Source organism: Trichosurus vulpecula, assembly GCF_011100635.1.
Source record: "Trichosurus vulpecula isolate mTriVul1 chromosome X unlocalized genomic scaffold, mTriVul1.pri SUPER_X_unloc_8, whole genome shotgun sequence".
Taxonomy (NCBI): Eukaryota; Metazoa; Chordata; class Mammalia; order Diprotodontia; family Phalangeridae; genus Trichosurus; species Trichosurus vulpecula.
Window position 1 is genome coordinate 48,394 of NW_023494384.1, and position 16,325 is coordinate 64,718.

Genomic DNA, 16,325 nt, shown 5'->3' on the forward strand with positions numbered 1-16,325 from the left:
CATGTCACACAATCAATTCCAAAGTTCTTAAGAGAGACCTTGAGAATGTCCTTGTATCTCTTCTTCTGACCACCAGGTGAACCCTTGGCCTGTGTGAGTTTTCCATAAAACTGTTTTTTTGGCAAGCATAAGTTTTTAATTTGAACAATGTGGCAAACCCATCAGAGCTGTGCTCTCTGAAGTAGAATTTGAATGCTTGGCAGTTTAGTTAGAGTAAGGACCTCAGTGTTTGGTACCTTACCCTACCAGGTGCTCTTCAGATTCTAAGACAATTCAAATGGACCTGGTATACTGTCCAGGTTTCACAGGTCAGCACAACAGCTCTGTAGATCTTCAGTTTGGTAGTCAGTCTAATACCTCTTCTCTCCCATACTTTCCTTCGGAGCCTTGCAAACACTGAGCTAGCTCTGGCAACTTGTGTATCAACTTCATTATCAATGTGTACATCCATGGAAAGTAGAATACCAAGGTAAGTGAACTTAACCACAGCATTCAAAACTTCTCCATTTGCTGTAACTGATGGGCATTACTGGATCAGAGGCTATGCACCGTTTTATAGCCCTTAGGGCATAGTTCCAAATTGCTCTCCAGAATGGCTGGATCAATTCACAACTCCACCAACAGTGCATTAGTGTTCCACTTTTCCCATATCCCCTCACTTATCATTTTCAGGCACTGTGTTTTTTTAAGGGCTTTTTTAAACCTATAGCTAAGAAAAACGCACAGTTGTTAAAGCAGGAAATGGAGTCTCTAGACAATCTGTCCTGAACAAAAATAAATTCCCTGGCAGACACACTCTATTTGATTGGAATCTCATAAGAGGATGGAGCAGAAACAGCGGAGAAAATTGCCAAAAGGAAAGTGATCTTTTCAGTTCTTTCCGAGCAATGCCTTACACTTGGCAGCCTCTTCCAAAGTACTTTTTTAGGCTCAAAGAGCTATCATCTAATCTCATCCTGCCAGCACCAAATGCTTTCTGACAGGCCATTTAAAGCCCAAGCACTTTTATTTACAATCCCTGCAATATAACTATTGTCTGCCCACAGCCAAAGGAATCATCATCCATAACAACTCAAAAACCGTGTATTCAAGCATCCTACACAAGACTTAAGACAGAATCTCCAATCCAAACCTTAAAAAAGCAAAGGTTTTTTGGTTGTTTGTTTGTTTATTAAATAGGCAGAGAAAAGGTTAGGAAACATCCTTAGCTGGCAAAGAAAAAAGGAATTAAGTTTTACTGATGCAACAGAATGAGAGCACATACTTTTTCATTTGTATTTTCATTCATTCAAAAATAATCCCTTTGGTAAAAACTTGAGTCCTATCATTCTGGGAAGATAAAGATGATTATAGGATCATAAATTTAGGGATGGAAGGGACCTTTGGGGTTATGTAGTCCAAACCTCTAATTACATATTGAGGAAACTGAGGCTCAGAGAAGTTGACAAACCCAAGTTCATATAGGAAGTAAAAAGAAGAGCAGGGAGTTGAAGCTAGATCCTTTGTCTTCAAATGCAGCTTTCTTTCCACTTCAAGGAATCTGAAGGCATCTGTTCTTTCTGCCTACCTTACTCAGCACCACACTAATAGCGTGCCAGTAATGCCTTGCAGGAAACACAGCTAAAGTAAAGAGTGACTTTCTCAGGGCTGCCTCATGGGCTTTCTAATCTTCTCTCTCCTTGACCCATCCAAAGCTAGGTGTTGTCTTCCTCTACTCTTGCTACCTGTGCTCGTCCCTCAACATTGGTTTCCCTGGGGATGGTCATTCTAGTCACCTTAAAAATGATCCAAGAATGCTCTCCCTCTTTACCTGTCTGCTTTCCTTGGAAGCAGCGTGGTGCCATGAATGGGTGCAAGCTCCACATCTGGTACTGCCGGTGGGACCTTGGACAAGTCAATTAACCTCCATTGACTTGAGTTTTCTCATATAAATGAAGGCCTGGGCTAAATGGCCTTTGAAGTCCTTCCAGCTCTAGATCTAGGACTCTATGATCCTACAAAGTCATGTCATGAGCCCGGTGATCAAAGCAGATGTATCCCTACATCTCACTAAATCCTTTAACCTGCACCTTTGTAACTCTTCACTCAACTTTTGACCCTCCTTTTTCCAGCACTTTGCTCAATCTGTCACGCCCTCTCCTTCATGCACTTTCAATCTCTGGTCACTAGCTCCTTCCAAATTGCCTATAAACATGGTCATCTCCAAAATACTTAAAAAAATCATAATACCTTGACCTTTCTATCTCCATCTACTTGTCTCATCTCTCCCCTCTTACACACAGCTTCATTTTTGAATAAACATTTCTACACAATAGGATTCCTTCCTTTTCTAACCACACCTCTCAACCAAATCCTGATAATCTATTTGCCACCTCCCACCACTCTATTAAAACGGCTCTCTGAAAGACCACTCAAGTCAACAAGCATTTATTAAGAACCTCTTATGTGCTAGGCAACATCCCATCAATGACTCAATTCCTAAATCCAGTGGTCTCTCTCACTCTTCATCTTTGATCTCATTGCAGCATTAAACTTTACTGACCACTCCTACTCCCATGACTTCAGAGACTCTATACTCCCTTGGTTGTCTTTTAGAGTTTTCTAACTGCTTTTCCTTTGCTAGCACCTCTTTTCAACACAACGGTTGGAGGTCCCCAAGGTTCTGTCTTTGGTCCTGTTCTCTTCTCTCCCTTGGAAATCTCATTTACTCCCATACTTTCAACTACATTAATACAGTTGACTGTGAAATCTCTATCTTCAGCACTGACTTTTCTTATGAGCTCTACACCTGTTTCCAAATGCTTACAGGATGTGAATGAATATACAACAAATCATTTATCAAGCATTTACTTATGTTTGCTAAATAATGGGGATATAAATACAAAGCAAGCAACATACTGCCCACTTCACTAGGAAGCAGTTGGTGGTACAATAGATAAAGCACTGGGTTTGGAGTCAGAATGACCTGAGTTCAAATCTAGCATCAGACACTTATTGTGTGACCCCAGGCAAGTCATTTAACCTCAGTTTGTCTTGCTTTTCTTATATGTAAAATGGGGATAATAATAGCACTTCCCTTCAAGGTTGTTGTGAGGATCAAATGAGATAATATTTGTAAAGCATTTAACACAGTGCCTAGCATACAGAAGGCTATGTAACGTTGTAGTGCAGTTTTGAACTTTAGTACATTAAATCTTCACTGGCTGGTTTGCAACACTCAATACAAGCAAGCAAGAATTCCTTTCCCTCAAGGAGCTTATATTCTAATTGGGGATGAAAACCCATAAAGGAGAGCTTGACAAGAGGGGGTTGGGAGATATGTGGCAGGGTGGTTTGGAAATGGTCAAGAAGTAATGGTGGACATCGGGTTTTTCTCACACAATAAGGTGAAAGCTTTGTCCCCCCTCCCCCAGGCAGAATCCAGGATGATCACCTGTGGGATGCTGTGGGCATGGTCTGGAAAGTCCCACCAGCAATGCAAGCATGCCCAAACTAATCTTAGTATCACAGGATTTAAAACTGGAAGGCCCCTTAGAAAGCATGTAATCCAACTTCCTCATTTTATATGAGAACACTGAGACCTGGAGAGGTGAAGTAATTTGTCAAAGAGGTAGTAAGTAATGGTGGAATTTGGAACCAGGTCCTCTGAGTCTCCTGTGTAACTAGTAGTATATTTGAATGGTTCCTCTCCTTCACCTCGCAAATTCAAATTCTCACCACTTAATACTTATTCCTTTAGAACACCTTTCCAATCTGTCCTCTCCCATTCCTACCAATCTACAGGTCCTCATCAACACCTTAATAGACTATTAAAATAGCTATCTTTTGGGGGGAGGAAGCTTCATTGGCTCTCCTTTTGGTTACTATTCGTTCCTGACACAACCCCTTGCTTGGGGGGGGTAGGGTGGGGATACAAAAAGAATACAAAACTCTAGAGCCAAATGGGGGCAAACCTCAAGACAGAATTCCCAGGCAAATTGTAACTTGCTTCAGCATTCCATAAGACTTGAAAAGAAAAAGGATTACTTTCCTTGATTGCATAGTCTCTGGTAAGTTTTCTGTGTTCTTCTGGTCCATCCTTTAATTCTCAGGGAAAGGACAGATTGGTCAAGCCACTTGATCTTGGAGGTTACTTCCAAATAAAATACAGGACCATGACCTGGGGGCCCAGGTTTCAGGGGCCATGATGGAGGTTCTGTTAAGGGAAAAAAGGAACCATAATCCAGGAATGTAGAGAAGGGGATAGGACACAGAAACAGAAAATGATAGGGAAGAATCCATTATAGTAGAAACAAAATAGTCCATTGCAGGGCCCCTGAAAGTTGGGGTGGAATACCCAGGACCAGTTGGGGAACTGGACTGACTGCCTTGGGGCAAACCTACCCCTACCACACACAGTGAGTGGCAAAGTCAAACATTACGTTCCACACTGACTCCCTTCTTCTGACCAACTTGGCAGGAAATGGAATGCTCAGAAACAGACATCTGCGCTATAGATTCACGTTCACGAACTTGGTCTATTTAGCCATCCCAGAGTTTGAAGGTCCTCTCATAGGAACAGGTGATTATGAACTGACCATTAGAGAAAATGGCTAGGCTCATCACTTTTCTCTCATGGCCAGCCAGGGTCTTCAGTGGGAACCACCTAGGGTGCATCCAGATCTTGGCTGTGTTGCCAAGCCATGAGAGCAAGCTCTCATGGATAGGCTCAAACTTGACTTTAGTCACAAAGTTCTTGTGGATGAAGATGGTGTAGATGTGTCAACTGTGAAAATCCACCCCTCAAATATAGAAGAGCTCTGATTGAGTTGAAGGAAATACAACAAAATTATTTATTAAACGGGAAAGAGGTTAAACATGTATGCTGGGGCAACCAAGTACAAAAATACAATAGAGCCCATAGCATAGGAAAGGCAGGGGCAATTTATGCTTGAAAACCACAAAGGAAAGGTTGAGAAGGGTTAGTATGAAGAGTGGATAGTCTTTTCCAGGAACAGGTGGGACACAGAAGCAGGATATTTTGCAGCAACAGTCAATCACAAGGCTAGTTTAAGCTGGTTTGAGGTGCACAGTTCAGCAAAGTCAGCCAGCAAACACCAGCAAAGGCATCTGGGAGTGAGCAAGACTTTGGGCTCACTGCAGGCTCCCAATTGTCTCCTTCTGGCAAACTGGCCAATTATTTACTCTGTGTCCACTACATCAGTATAGGAAGGTAACTCATGGAAAACAGACATGTTAGTTTTAGGAGTATTTTCAGATGCAAAGCCAGTGCTTCAGGTCCAACACTTTGCATGTATTGTCACCACTACCAGTTACATTATGGTACCCATTTGGGGAGAAGTTGATTCCATAAATCTCTTTCATGTGCCCTCTAGGACGCATTATCCTGTGCACAAGTCCTATACACAACTGAATGGATCCAGTCCCCTAGTGCCAGCCAAAGGATCATCCTGGTGGAAAGCAATGTTACACATGCCCATATTTTAGCTTTCCAGGTGTAGAATCACTTCCTAGGCCTCCAAATCCCATAGGTGCCATGAATGGTCATAGCAGGTGGTGTTGAGACGATGTCCTGAGGGATGCCATATCACCCAGGACTATGTACTAAATTGCCTTCAATATCTGCCTCAGGCTCATCACTCTCTAGACTCCACAGTTTCACACATCCATCAGCAGTACAAGAGGCCGGGTTGCCATCTTTCTTGTCCAAGGAAACAGTGGAATTGGGGTGGAAATCAATTGCTACTCCATTAGTATTGTAGGGGGTGCAGAAGGCTACCATCAGGGGCAGAACAGAGTTTGCACAGGCCACTCTCAGGAGCTGTGGCCAGTAAATTTGGAACTGAGGCTGAAATCACAACATGAGACAGAGCCAATCATCTCCAATCTGGCTGCAGATTCAAAGACCAGAGGGATTTGTGCACTTCCCATTTCTGGGATGTCCTATCTATGGCACTGGGCTGGTGCTTCACTGCCCTGGGTAGTGAATAATTAGCGATCCACAGCCTAGGAGTCTTCAGGTTGTTGGATCCTTTGGGACCAGACTTGTTGGTTCACTTCCATTTCATCCACTTTGGTCTTGTTAATGGCACCTGTGCCAACCCCAGGGAGAAGCACTGCCTGATCTCTGTCTCCTTGGGGCGGAGCTCCCCGAACAGCAAGACTGATCCTTCTCCCAGGGCTGCAAGGCCAGCCTGACTTCGGCGCCATGGGCGGAAACGTCGGTTCCTGGGCTGGCTCCTTCCCTACCACGCGGCCCACATTTCTGCTTGTGGCTCACGGGTAGTTCTTGGATTTCAATGCCCGGCCCCGCAGGGGGGTTACCATCTCTGGCCCCCGTTCCAGCTTGGGCTCCTTCGTGCCCCAGCACCCCCGCCTCCCCTCTGTAAGTAATGTAAGTCATCAGGAATGGTACTGAGGTTATATTACAGACTGAAGAACTATGCACACTAGGTGACTAAGGGGAATAAGTGAGAGCAATTTAGGAATGAGGCATGATGGTATGCAATTGCCTTACTACTTGCTGGATAAAAAGAATTTAACCTCTAGAGAAAGTTCTCAAAATCTTGGAAAAATTTTGCTATGTAAAATTTTTTGTCGTGATTCCTTGGTTGAACATTGGTTTCTGACTCATGATAATCTTGTTCACATTTCAGCTGAAAAGAAAACACCCCCACATACAGTTGTCCTGTTATTTAGTTGTCTGTACTAAAGAACACAAAGTTTTCCTAAGCATATTCCCTTCTTTTTCTTTCACCAGGGTTGGCCCTCTAAAGATTCATGTTGAGGTTGCAACTTCTGAATTTGAAATTTGAAATACAGGCTTGAAGAAACCATGACTCAAGGGAAAGAGGTGAGATGAGTGATTTCAGATGCTTCCAGGCTCTTCCTGGTTTACATGGGAATGAGTATTTCAAGGACAAAGTAGCTAGAACCTGATGAGTTTAAAACTGATGCCACACTTGGCACTGCTCCCCCTGCCTTGTTTCCTGTGGCTTGCCTGGCAGTACACTCACCACCAGTCCAGAATCATACTTCATAAGCACTATGCCTTATGCTCCCTAAAGAACATAAGGCTTCAGAACAGTAGTTGCTTACCAGAAAAAAATGTTAGGGGTTCCTGCTTTTGGTATAGGTGATGCTATTATGTTAACTCCTGACATAAGAAATTTGATCACATTAGCTCCTAAAACAGAGTAGCCGTATAGCCTAAGAACCCAAACCCAAACTTGAACCAAAAACCATGCCTCTTTGCTCATATGCAAAACCCAGAGCATTACCTACTTTTAAATGGTTCCAAGTGTTATGTCAATATTCTGCTTATTAGGTCAAGTCACAATTATACTTCCTGCTGTAAAGGGTAATCATTCGGCTCCCCAAAGTTAAACGAAAAGACTCAGAAGTTCATGTCTCACAGGTACCTTCTCATGATTGACTTTCTTGTTTATTCTGCTTAAATCGAAGTTAACAGTCTTCTTTCAAAGTATGTTGACACTCATTAATTTTGAATGGTCCTAAATGATTCTCCACATATGGCTAATGGCAAGTTGGCCAATTATAAGAAGGCCCATAAACATATGTCTTTGCTTTATCATCTAATCTGCCTACTTGTGAAGTTTGTTTTGTGTGGGTTAGAGCTAATTCTATTACTAAGAAAAACCACTTCACATTTTGGCAGAGCTTTTCCTGGTAATTTGGTTGTATTATTTAAAGGACAGTAATTTTAGCAGATGAACCTTTGCTTTATGAATTCTATCTGTGGAGGAAATTTTACCATCAGTATCTCGAAGTATAAAGCACTAAAAACACAGATGAGGAAATTAGATTCCATAGTTGGTTAGAGGAAATTAATGAGTACTTTTCCTTACTTGGTTCTTTTTTCACATGAAAAATTCTAAGGATCATCATTCTTTGAGCTGTTCAGCCTTTGGAAACCCATTATCACATTCAGAAAACTACTGAAACCTACATTACACACCAGAAATTCACCCACCCACATCAAATCATGTCCAAATAGTCACACAACACCACAGATGCTATTAATTGACCACTGACTCATATTGTTTACGACTCATAAAAGTTTCCTAGTGTACAGTTGCTAAAATTACAATGCTAGTCCATTTTAGTCAGCTATGCTAACCATCAGTAAAATTAAAAAAAATAGATAAAAAATGGGCATATCATCATCGGGACAATGACCCTGCATTTAATAGTACAATGTTTTTTTTTTCAAAACTTTACATTTTTAAGCATTTCAAACTTCTGTCTTATCAGCATCCAAAGCAACTGGGTTGCCTTTTTTCATTACTATGTAACTCTTAAGAAAGAAGGTTGGCTAAACAATAATCTTGTTTAAACAGAATATCATATTTATGTAAATAATTCCTTCCACTGATAGATATTTAGTGATAAAATGGATGGAAAGGGGTTTAAATTACTCCAAGCTATGTTCAGAGTTGAACCTAATTGACCTGTGGCTTAAAAATCTCCTTTGGAATCATAGAAAGAGTCATCCACAGGTGTAAATAGTGCTTTTTCCTTGCAACTAACATAGTAATTCAAGTTGCTTCAAATTCTCTTCCATCTCTTGAATAGCTTCTTCTGCCTACTGTGGCCTGTGAGAGGGGAAGAACATGTGGAGAAAAAAGAATCCTCTCAAAAACTGCAAAGTATCAAAGGATAGGAACAGGCAGTTTTCAGAGGAAGAAATTAAAGATATCTATAGGCATATGAAAAAATGCTCTGGATCACTGCTGATTAGAGAGATGCAAGTCAAAACAACTCTTAGATGCCACATCTCTCCTGTCAGATTGGCTAAAATAACAAAACAGGAAAGTGATAGATGCTGGAGAGGATGTGGGAAAATTGGAGCATCGTTGCATTGCTGGTGGAGTCGTGAGCTGATCCAGCCATTTTGGAGAGCAGTTTGGGGCTATGCCCAAAGGGCTGTAGGGGTGTTCATATCCTTTGACCCAGCAATACCACTTCTAGGGTTGTATCCCAAAGAAATCACACAAGCGGGAAAAGGACCCATAGGAGCGAGAGTGTTTATAGCAGCTCTTTTTGTGGTAGCTAAGAATTGGAGGTCAAGGGGATGCCCATCAATTGGGGAATGGCTGAACAAGCTGTGGTGTGTGAAGGTAGTGGAATACTATTGTGCTATAGGAGATGGGGATGATATGGACTTCATAACAACCTGGAAAAACCTACACGACATAATGCTGAGTGAGTGGAGCAGAGCCAGGAGAACGTTGTGCACAACCACAGATATATGGATTCTGTGAGGACCAACCCTGATGGACTTCGCTCTTCTCAGCAACACAGGGTGCAGAGACAACTCCAAGGGACTCACAATGGAGAGTGCTATCTACATGCAGAGAAAGAACTGTGGGGTATGAATGCAGATTGAGGCACACTTCATGCTAGCCTTTCTCTCCCCCTTTTTTTTCTTTTTCTCTCTTTTGTTTTTGTTTTTGGGTTGCTTTTTTTTTTGGTCCTGTTTCTTCTTTTGCATGATTCATCTCATTGATCACGGTTCTTCTCCATAACTTGACTAGTGTGTAGATTAATTCAATGCAAAGTCATACGTGGAAGCTATATGGGATTCCATGCCGTCTTGGGGAGGGAGGAGAGTCTGGAACTCAAGGTTGTGTGGAGCCGGGTGTTGTAAACTAAAAATTAAAAAAAAACTGCAAAGTAGATGTCAATTTGGGAGAAACTATGATGTGTTACCATGAATAGTCAACTAGCATTGCTTACTTAGTTCAGAAGCCTGGTTCAATAAATATTATTTTTTTCTAAGAACTAAATGGAATGTCAAAAAGCAAGTCACAGAATCTGGCTGGCTTACTAGGGGATATGTTTGTTTTATAAATGCTAAAGCTGTACCACTTAGAAACTCTTACTAGGTTTCTCTTTACATATTTCTGGCTATAGCTATAGAAGACAGCTAAAGTTTTAGGGTCTTACACCGTTTTTCAGGAGATTTCCCTATACTACAAAATATATGGCTTCAATTTAAAAATCAAAGTGAGGCAAACTAAACCAAAAATAAAGCCTCCATAGAATACAGATTTTATTACTGAGAACAGAAAATATTGTAATATAGTGGCAGAGACAACGAAGATAAGGGAAGGAGCCTTGAATTATCACTTCAAAATCAAGACAGAGTATAAAAGAGATCTGTTCCATGGATCCTTGTTGGGCACAGGTGGTATCTTTGAACACTGTAAGGCCATGGTTGCTGGAAGAATCTTCATTCTTCTTATTTCCTGCAGCAGCTTCTCTGAGAAGAAAATAAAGCATAAGAACATATTTCAGAAGGAAAATAAGCATGCAGCTATCTCCACCTACTACCTCCCTTTTCTATCCACACTAGATCACTTTCTGTTAGGTTTTACTGCATAGATTCCTCCTTTTTTCGTTGATAATTCCCAATGATAAGGCACATAATGTGTGAGGTAGAAGGAAGAAGATGGTTCAGGAAAGGCTGCATTAAGACAAAGGCAATTTATGTCAGAATGGTGAGCAGAATAAAGGGAAGAGGAAAAAAGACAATCTTCATAAATGAAACTGTCAAAGAAACAGGAAAAATAAATCTGAAAAGAGCATAAAAATAAAATGGATTTATGTCAAACACTGGGTAGGCCACCCAGGAGGATTTACGGAATGCATGAAAAGAGGGAGAGGGGTTTTTACCCACATCGATGAAATTACAGACCAGTTGGATTGTTGAAGTAGGATTTCACAGAAGTCCTTCAACTTTTCTTTTTCCTACTATAAACAAAAGAAACATTCAAATGGGATCCCTTCAAAAATATCTTCTTATTCTAATTCCAGGCTGCTCAAAGGTAAAATTAAAACATCCAAATATTTGGTTCAACTCAACATCTACCAAGTGTCTATTATGTACAAGTCACTGTGCTAGATTCTGGTTGCCAAGGGATCAATAAATTAGTTTTCAGCAAAGGTAAGCAATACCCTGCATAAAATTCCAGCCAGATGGGAAGACTTGTTTAGTGATATGGGAGTGATAGAAATCTTTGAGAAAAAAGTGACCCTGCCCTTCTGTAGTTAGTAATGGTGAAGGAAGGAAATGTTCAATTACTCCAGACTTAGAGAAAGATTTTTTTAAAAATTCAGATGAAAGATAAGGATGATCTTTTGACTAGAGTCTCTAAGGGAAAATAGGGTACCCCACTGCCATCATCATTCAGCAACCTCTCTACTACCTTTGAAGTTCAGAATATCTGGTAATAAAACCCCATCTAAATCCTGGCTGTCATCATTTACCAACCTCCAGGCCACTTTCCCTTTCTTCCTCAGTGAGTTCTGCACCTGGTTGGGTTGGTCTTTGCTCTCAAACCCAACCCTTCTCCTTCTGTTTCAGTAAACTTCCCATATTCACACTGTACAACAAATTAGCCTCCTAGATCATCCACCTCAACTTCCATGACCTCAGTCACCCCAGACTCTGAAATTCCCATCTCTGGTTACAATGCCTTGTCCTTATTTCTCTTTCCTTCTCTGCTTCTGTCCTCTTAAACTTGCTCTTTATTCACACTAGACAAGCTCTGGTCCCTCAACCCCTACCTATTCTCCTTGTCTACTGCCTTTACAGTATCAGAAGGGGAAGACACCCCTTCCAAGGCCATGTAGTCCAACCAGCGTGTGAACAGGAATCCTGTCTACAATATTTCTAACAAGTAATAATATAACCTTTGCTTGAAGACCTGTAGTGAAAGGGAATCTACCACCTCCCAAGGCATCCCATTTCATTTTTTTGCATAGTTATGTTAGGAAATTTTTCCGTTTATCAAACCTAAATTTGCTGTTCCTCTACTCGTTGCTCTTAGTTCTATCCTCTGGGAACAAGGAGAACAAATCTAATCCCTTTTCCATGTAACAATCCTTTAAATACTTGAAGACAGCTACTACTTCTCTCCAAAATCTCTTCCAGAAGCTAAACACCACATTATTTTATGTGATCCTTGCATGACCTCTCACCATCCTAGCTGCCCTTCTCTTTATGTTCCCTACTTTATCAATACTTTTTCTAAAATGTGGTAGCTAGAAATGATCATAAGTATTCCAGACTTGTTATGACCAGGGTAGAATACAGCTAAAATATCATACCTCTTATTCTAGATTTATCTACGTTCTCAGTTTTTCTATCTTAGATTTATCTTTATCTATCTTAGACTCACTTGCTTCTTTCTCCCTTTCTTAGTTCTGATCCTATAGAGTCAATCAGTTCAAGCAAAGCACTATCCTCCATTCTTGAATCCTTTCTCTTTCTGGATCATGTCTATCATCTTCCTTCTTTGTTGTTTTTTGTTGTTTGCTAAGCTACTGAACACTGCTGAATTATGAAACTGTATATGGACTGTATACTATACAAACTTATGTTCTCTAACCCCCAAATGTACCCTCACTGCTTCATGGCAATCTTTCATCTATCTCTGATTGAATCCTTATTTCATTCTCCAGTGACCTTTCCAAATTTTCTTTGTCAACTCCCATCTTCTTCCCTGCCACCCCATCAGTTCACATGAAAAGTGTGAAGTAACTATTGAGATCCCTCATTTCTTTTCCTCTGCTCCTCAAAAACTCACATCTTTCTATTCTTTTTTCTGTTCTCAGAGGTAGTCCTCCTTGCCAAAACTAACCCTTCCACTTGTGTCTTTGATCCATTTCAGATATTAGCCCATTATAATTATCATCCCCCTTGCCTTTACCTTCAGTCTCTCCCTGTATAGGTTCTTTCCCCATTGTCTAAAAACATCACCAGATCTCACCATCCTTAAGCCCCCTTAGTTTGGCCCTGCTCTCCCCTTAAGATACTATGTCTTTCCTCTCTTTTGTTGTTAAAATTTCAGAAGAGGCAACATGGTGTAATGAATACAGTGGCCTTGTGGTAAGGACAGAACTGGGCACAAATTTTGTCTCTGACTCTCAAGAGCTATTAAACCATGTGTTAAGTCACTCAACCTCTCTAAAGCTCAATTTCCCCAACTATAAAATGGGGATAATGCCTTTAAGTGCCTGCCTCACACGGTTCCTGGGAAGATCAAATGAGAAAATGCATATAAAGTGTTTTGAAAATTTTAAAGTACAAAGTGAATAGTAACCAATATTATTAAATTAGAAAAAAATAGTTTTTGTTCACTTTCTCCATTTTCTCACGATGCGTTCATTCTTCAATTGCATGAAATCTGTCTTCTGACTTTCTAATCTTAATGAAATTCTTCTCTCAAAGGTCATGAATGACTTCTTAATGAGTACATGTGATCCTTTCCAGTCTTCATCTACCTATATACCTGTCTAAAGCATTCAGGGCTACTGACAACTCCCCCTTCTGGAAACTGACATTCTTACCTGATTATCCTGACTATACCTTCACTGCTTGATTGTCTTCCTTTATCTCCTAAATGTGGCTATCTCCCAAGGCACTGCCTTCACCCCTCTTCTCTAATTCTCTCTCCTAGTAATCTTACTTGTTCTGGTGTGTTCAATTTTTGCTTTCATGAAGATGATTCCCAAATTTTCAATCCATTCAATCACTCCCATAATTCTAGGCCTACATCCCCAAATGCCTACTATACATTTCTACATGGATCTTTTGTCAGAAACACAGCACATATAAAACTGAACCCATCATCATCTCCCTCCTCAAACCTGCTCTCTCCTTGCAGTTTTCCCCAATTTCTCTTAATGGCATCACTAACCTCCCAGTCACCTAGGCTTAATTAAAACCTCAGAGTCATTCATGACTCTTGTTTTTTCCTCAACCTCCATGTCCAATATATTGGCCCATTCATCAATTCTACCTCTATGATATATCTTACATGAATCTTCCTTCTCTCCAATCACAATGCTTCAGGAACTCATGAAACTGTGAGGATTGTGTTTTCTAGAAATTCTACTAACAGTTCAGGACCTCTTGCATGAATCTTTAAAATACTCTAACTTGTCTCCAGGATTCCATTATCTTCTGCTCCCAGTTCATAGTTCATGAAGCCACCAAAATTTTTTTCATGTACAGGTATGACTAAGTTATTTTCCTGCTTGAAAACTTATAGTGGTTCTCTAATGCCTTTAAGACAAAATACAAATTCCTCAACCTGGCAATTACATCCACCTACAATAGTTCCAACCTACTTTCCAGCACAATTTTGCATTGCTTCCTTTCATGAACTCTACGTCTGGGCCAAATTAGACCACTGGTCATTCCCCAAACTCAACATGCCACTCCTTACCTCTAAGCATTTCTGCAACTTTCTGGGCTTGGAATGGATGCTCTCATCTGCTTTCCAGAATCCTTCCCTTCCTTCAAGGTACCAATAACATCTTCCTACAGCTAAAAGTGAACTCTTGCTGAAGTATTCCTAGATAAAGATATCTGGCCATCTCTTTTGCTCTTGTGTATATGTGGTACATTTCCTCCCCTCAACAGAATCTAAGTTCCTATAAGGCAGGAACTCTAATTTTTTTATTTTTGTATCGTGCCTAGCATAAAGTCTTACACGTAGTAGATGGTTAATAAATGGTGCCTATTGTTGAAAAGAAATTCTCACAACATAACTTGGAATATTCTCAACAAGGAAGAGAACAGTAACTAGTATATAAGAAGCCAGTGTGACTGCACAGGAACTCTTTGATGCATTCATATTTAAAAGTAAAAATTTCAAGATGGAAAGAGAGCAATACAGACCAAGATGAATACAAGAGAGTGGCACAAGGGTGTCTAAAATGTACGATCAAATAATTCTGAGGGAAACAAAACATGTTAACAAATGACACCAAGAAAGCAGAGGAATTACTCAACTACTCTGTGTTTCATGATGGAAGAGTAAGCAAAAATCTTAAATTCAGATAAAAATTCAGATACAGCCCAAAATAGGAAAAAAGAGTATGAGAGTACTTTAGAACTACTGGCCAGGACAAATTACTTTCCAGAATACTGAAACAGCTTAGAAAAGTCATTAAAGAACCACTGTTAATGACTGCTGAGAAATGATGGAGAACAGGGAGAGGACCAGACTAAGAATGGGGCAAATGCCCTGATATTCCAAGAGAAGAAAATAATGAATTCGCAAAACTACAGATTAGTAAACTTGATGCTGATAATCTGGCAAAAATGCTATAGTGGATTATGATTTGTGAACACTTAGGAAAAGAAGGCAATGATTAATAGGAAGTAAGGTTAGCAAATCATACAAAGCAGAGTGGATAGAGAACTGCCCTTAGAGTCCAATAAGGCCCGAGTTCAAGTACTACTTCTAATATGTACTGACTGAGTGATTTTGGGCCAGTCACTTAACTTCTCAGTGCCTTAGGTAATCCATGAGAGAAGATGTGGATCTTCATTGGTATAAGGATTTCCCTCATAGGAGCTGATATACCAATGAATCACAGTTCTTGTCAAAAATAAAAAAAAAAAAACAAGTCACACCAAGTTAACAACATTTTTGTTTCTTTTAGGCTTACTAGGCAGGTCCTCCACTAAAGTCCTATTCTGATGTGTTACTGTAACAGAGAGGAGATCCTCCATTCTCAAACGCCACATTATAAAAATGCAAGATCTGTGGCCAGTGCTAAGAATCTATAAAGAATTTTAGTATGAGCCTGAAGACAGATTCTGTACCTATTTTCTGAGAATCAGTCTAGCTAAAATTTAGAAAAAAAAATAATCACTATGAGTTTCTTTTGAACACAACAATTCATGAAGAATATCTACTGAGTACTGTAAGTACTTTCTGAGTTAGTGACCATACCAACAAAAATGCCATAGGTACAGGGTTATCTTGATCTTCTCAGTGAATTTTACAAAAGTATCTCATGACATTAGATGAAAATGATAGAATTAGGTGGTCCAGTAGCTGGTTAAACTTTACCTAGAGAGAGCTGATAAATGGACTGATGTTAAACTGGAGGGAGATATGTCATGATTTGCTCCAGGGCCCTATTTAAGCCTTCCTCTTAGATATTTTTAACAACTTGGATAAAGACATAAAAAAGATACGATACTCATATATGCAAATTACACAAAGTGAGAGAAATGTTAGATGACAGGATCAAAATTAAGAAATAATGACAGGCTGGAATTTGCTGAAACAAAGATGATGAAATATGATAAGGATATAGATAAGGTTATAGATTAGGTTACAAAAAATCAATTGTGTAATTATAGTTAAGGAAGACCCGAAAATTTCAGTTTATATGAAAACTCCACAATATTAAGGTGCGGCCAAAAGGTGACTTTCCTACTGAAAAATTCCACACAATTTTAGTCTACATTAATAGAAATATATAGATTTATTTGG

At 40.0% G+C, this 16,325-nt stretch overlaps 2 pseudogenes; both read right to left on the reverse strand.

Moving 5' to 3' along the window:
- Positions 1-4,521: 4,521 nt before the first annotated feature.
- Positions 4,522-6,403, reverse strand: LOC118833263 (annotated as a pseudogene).
- Positions 6,404-6,545: 142 nt separating this feature from the next.
- The window catches only part of LOC118833265, a 54,471-nt pseudogene continuing 44,691 nt past the window's right edge, over positions 6,546-16,325 (reverse strand).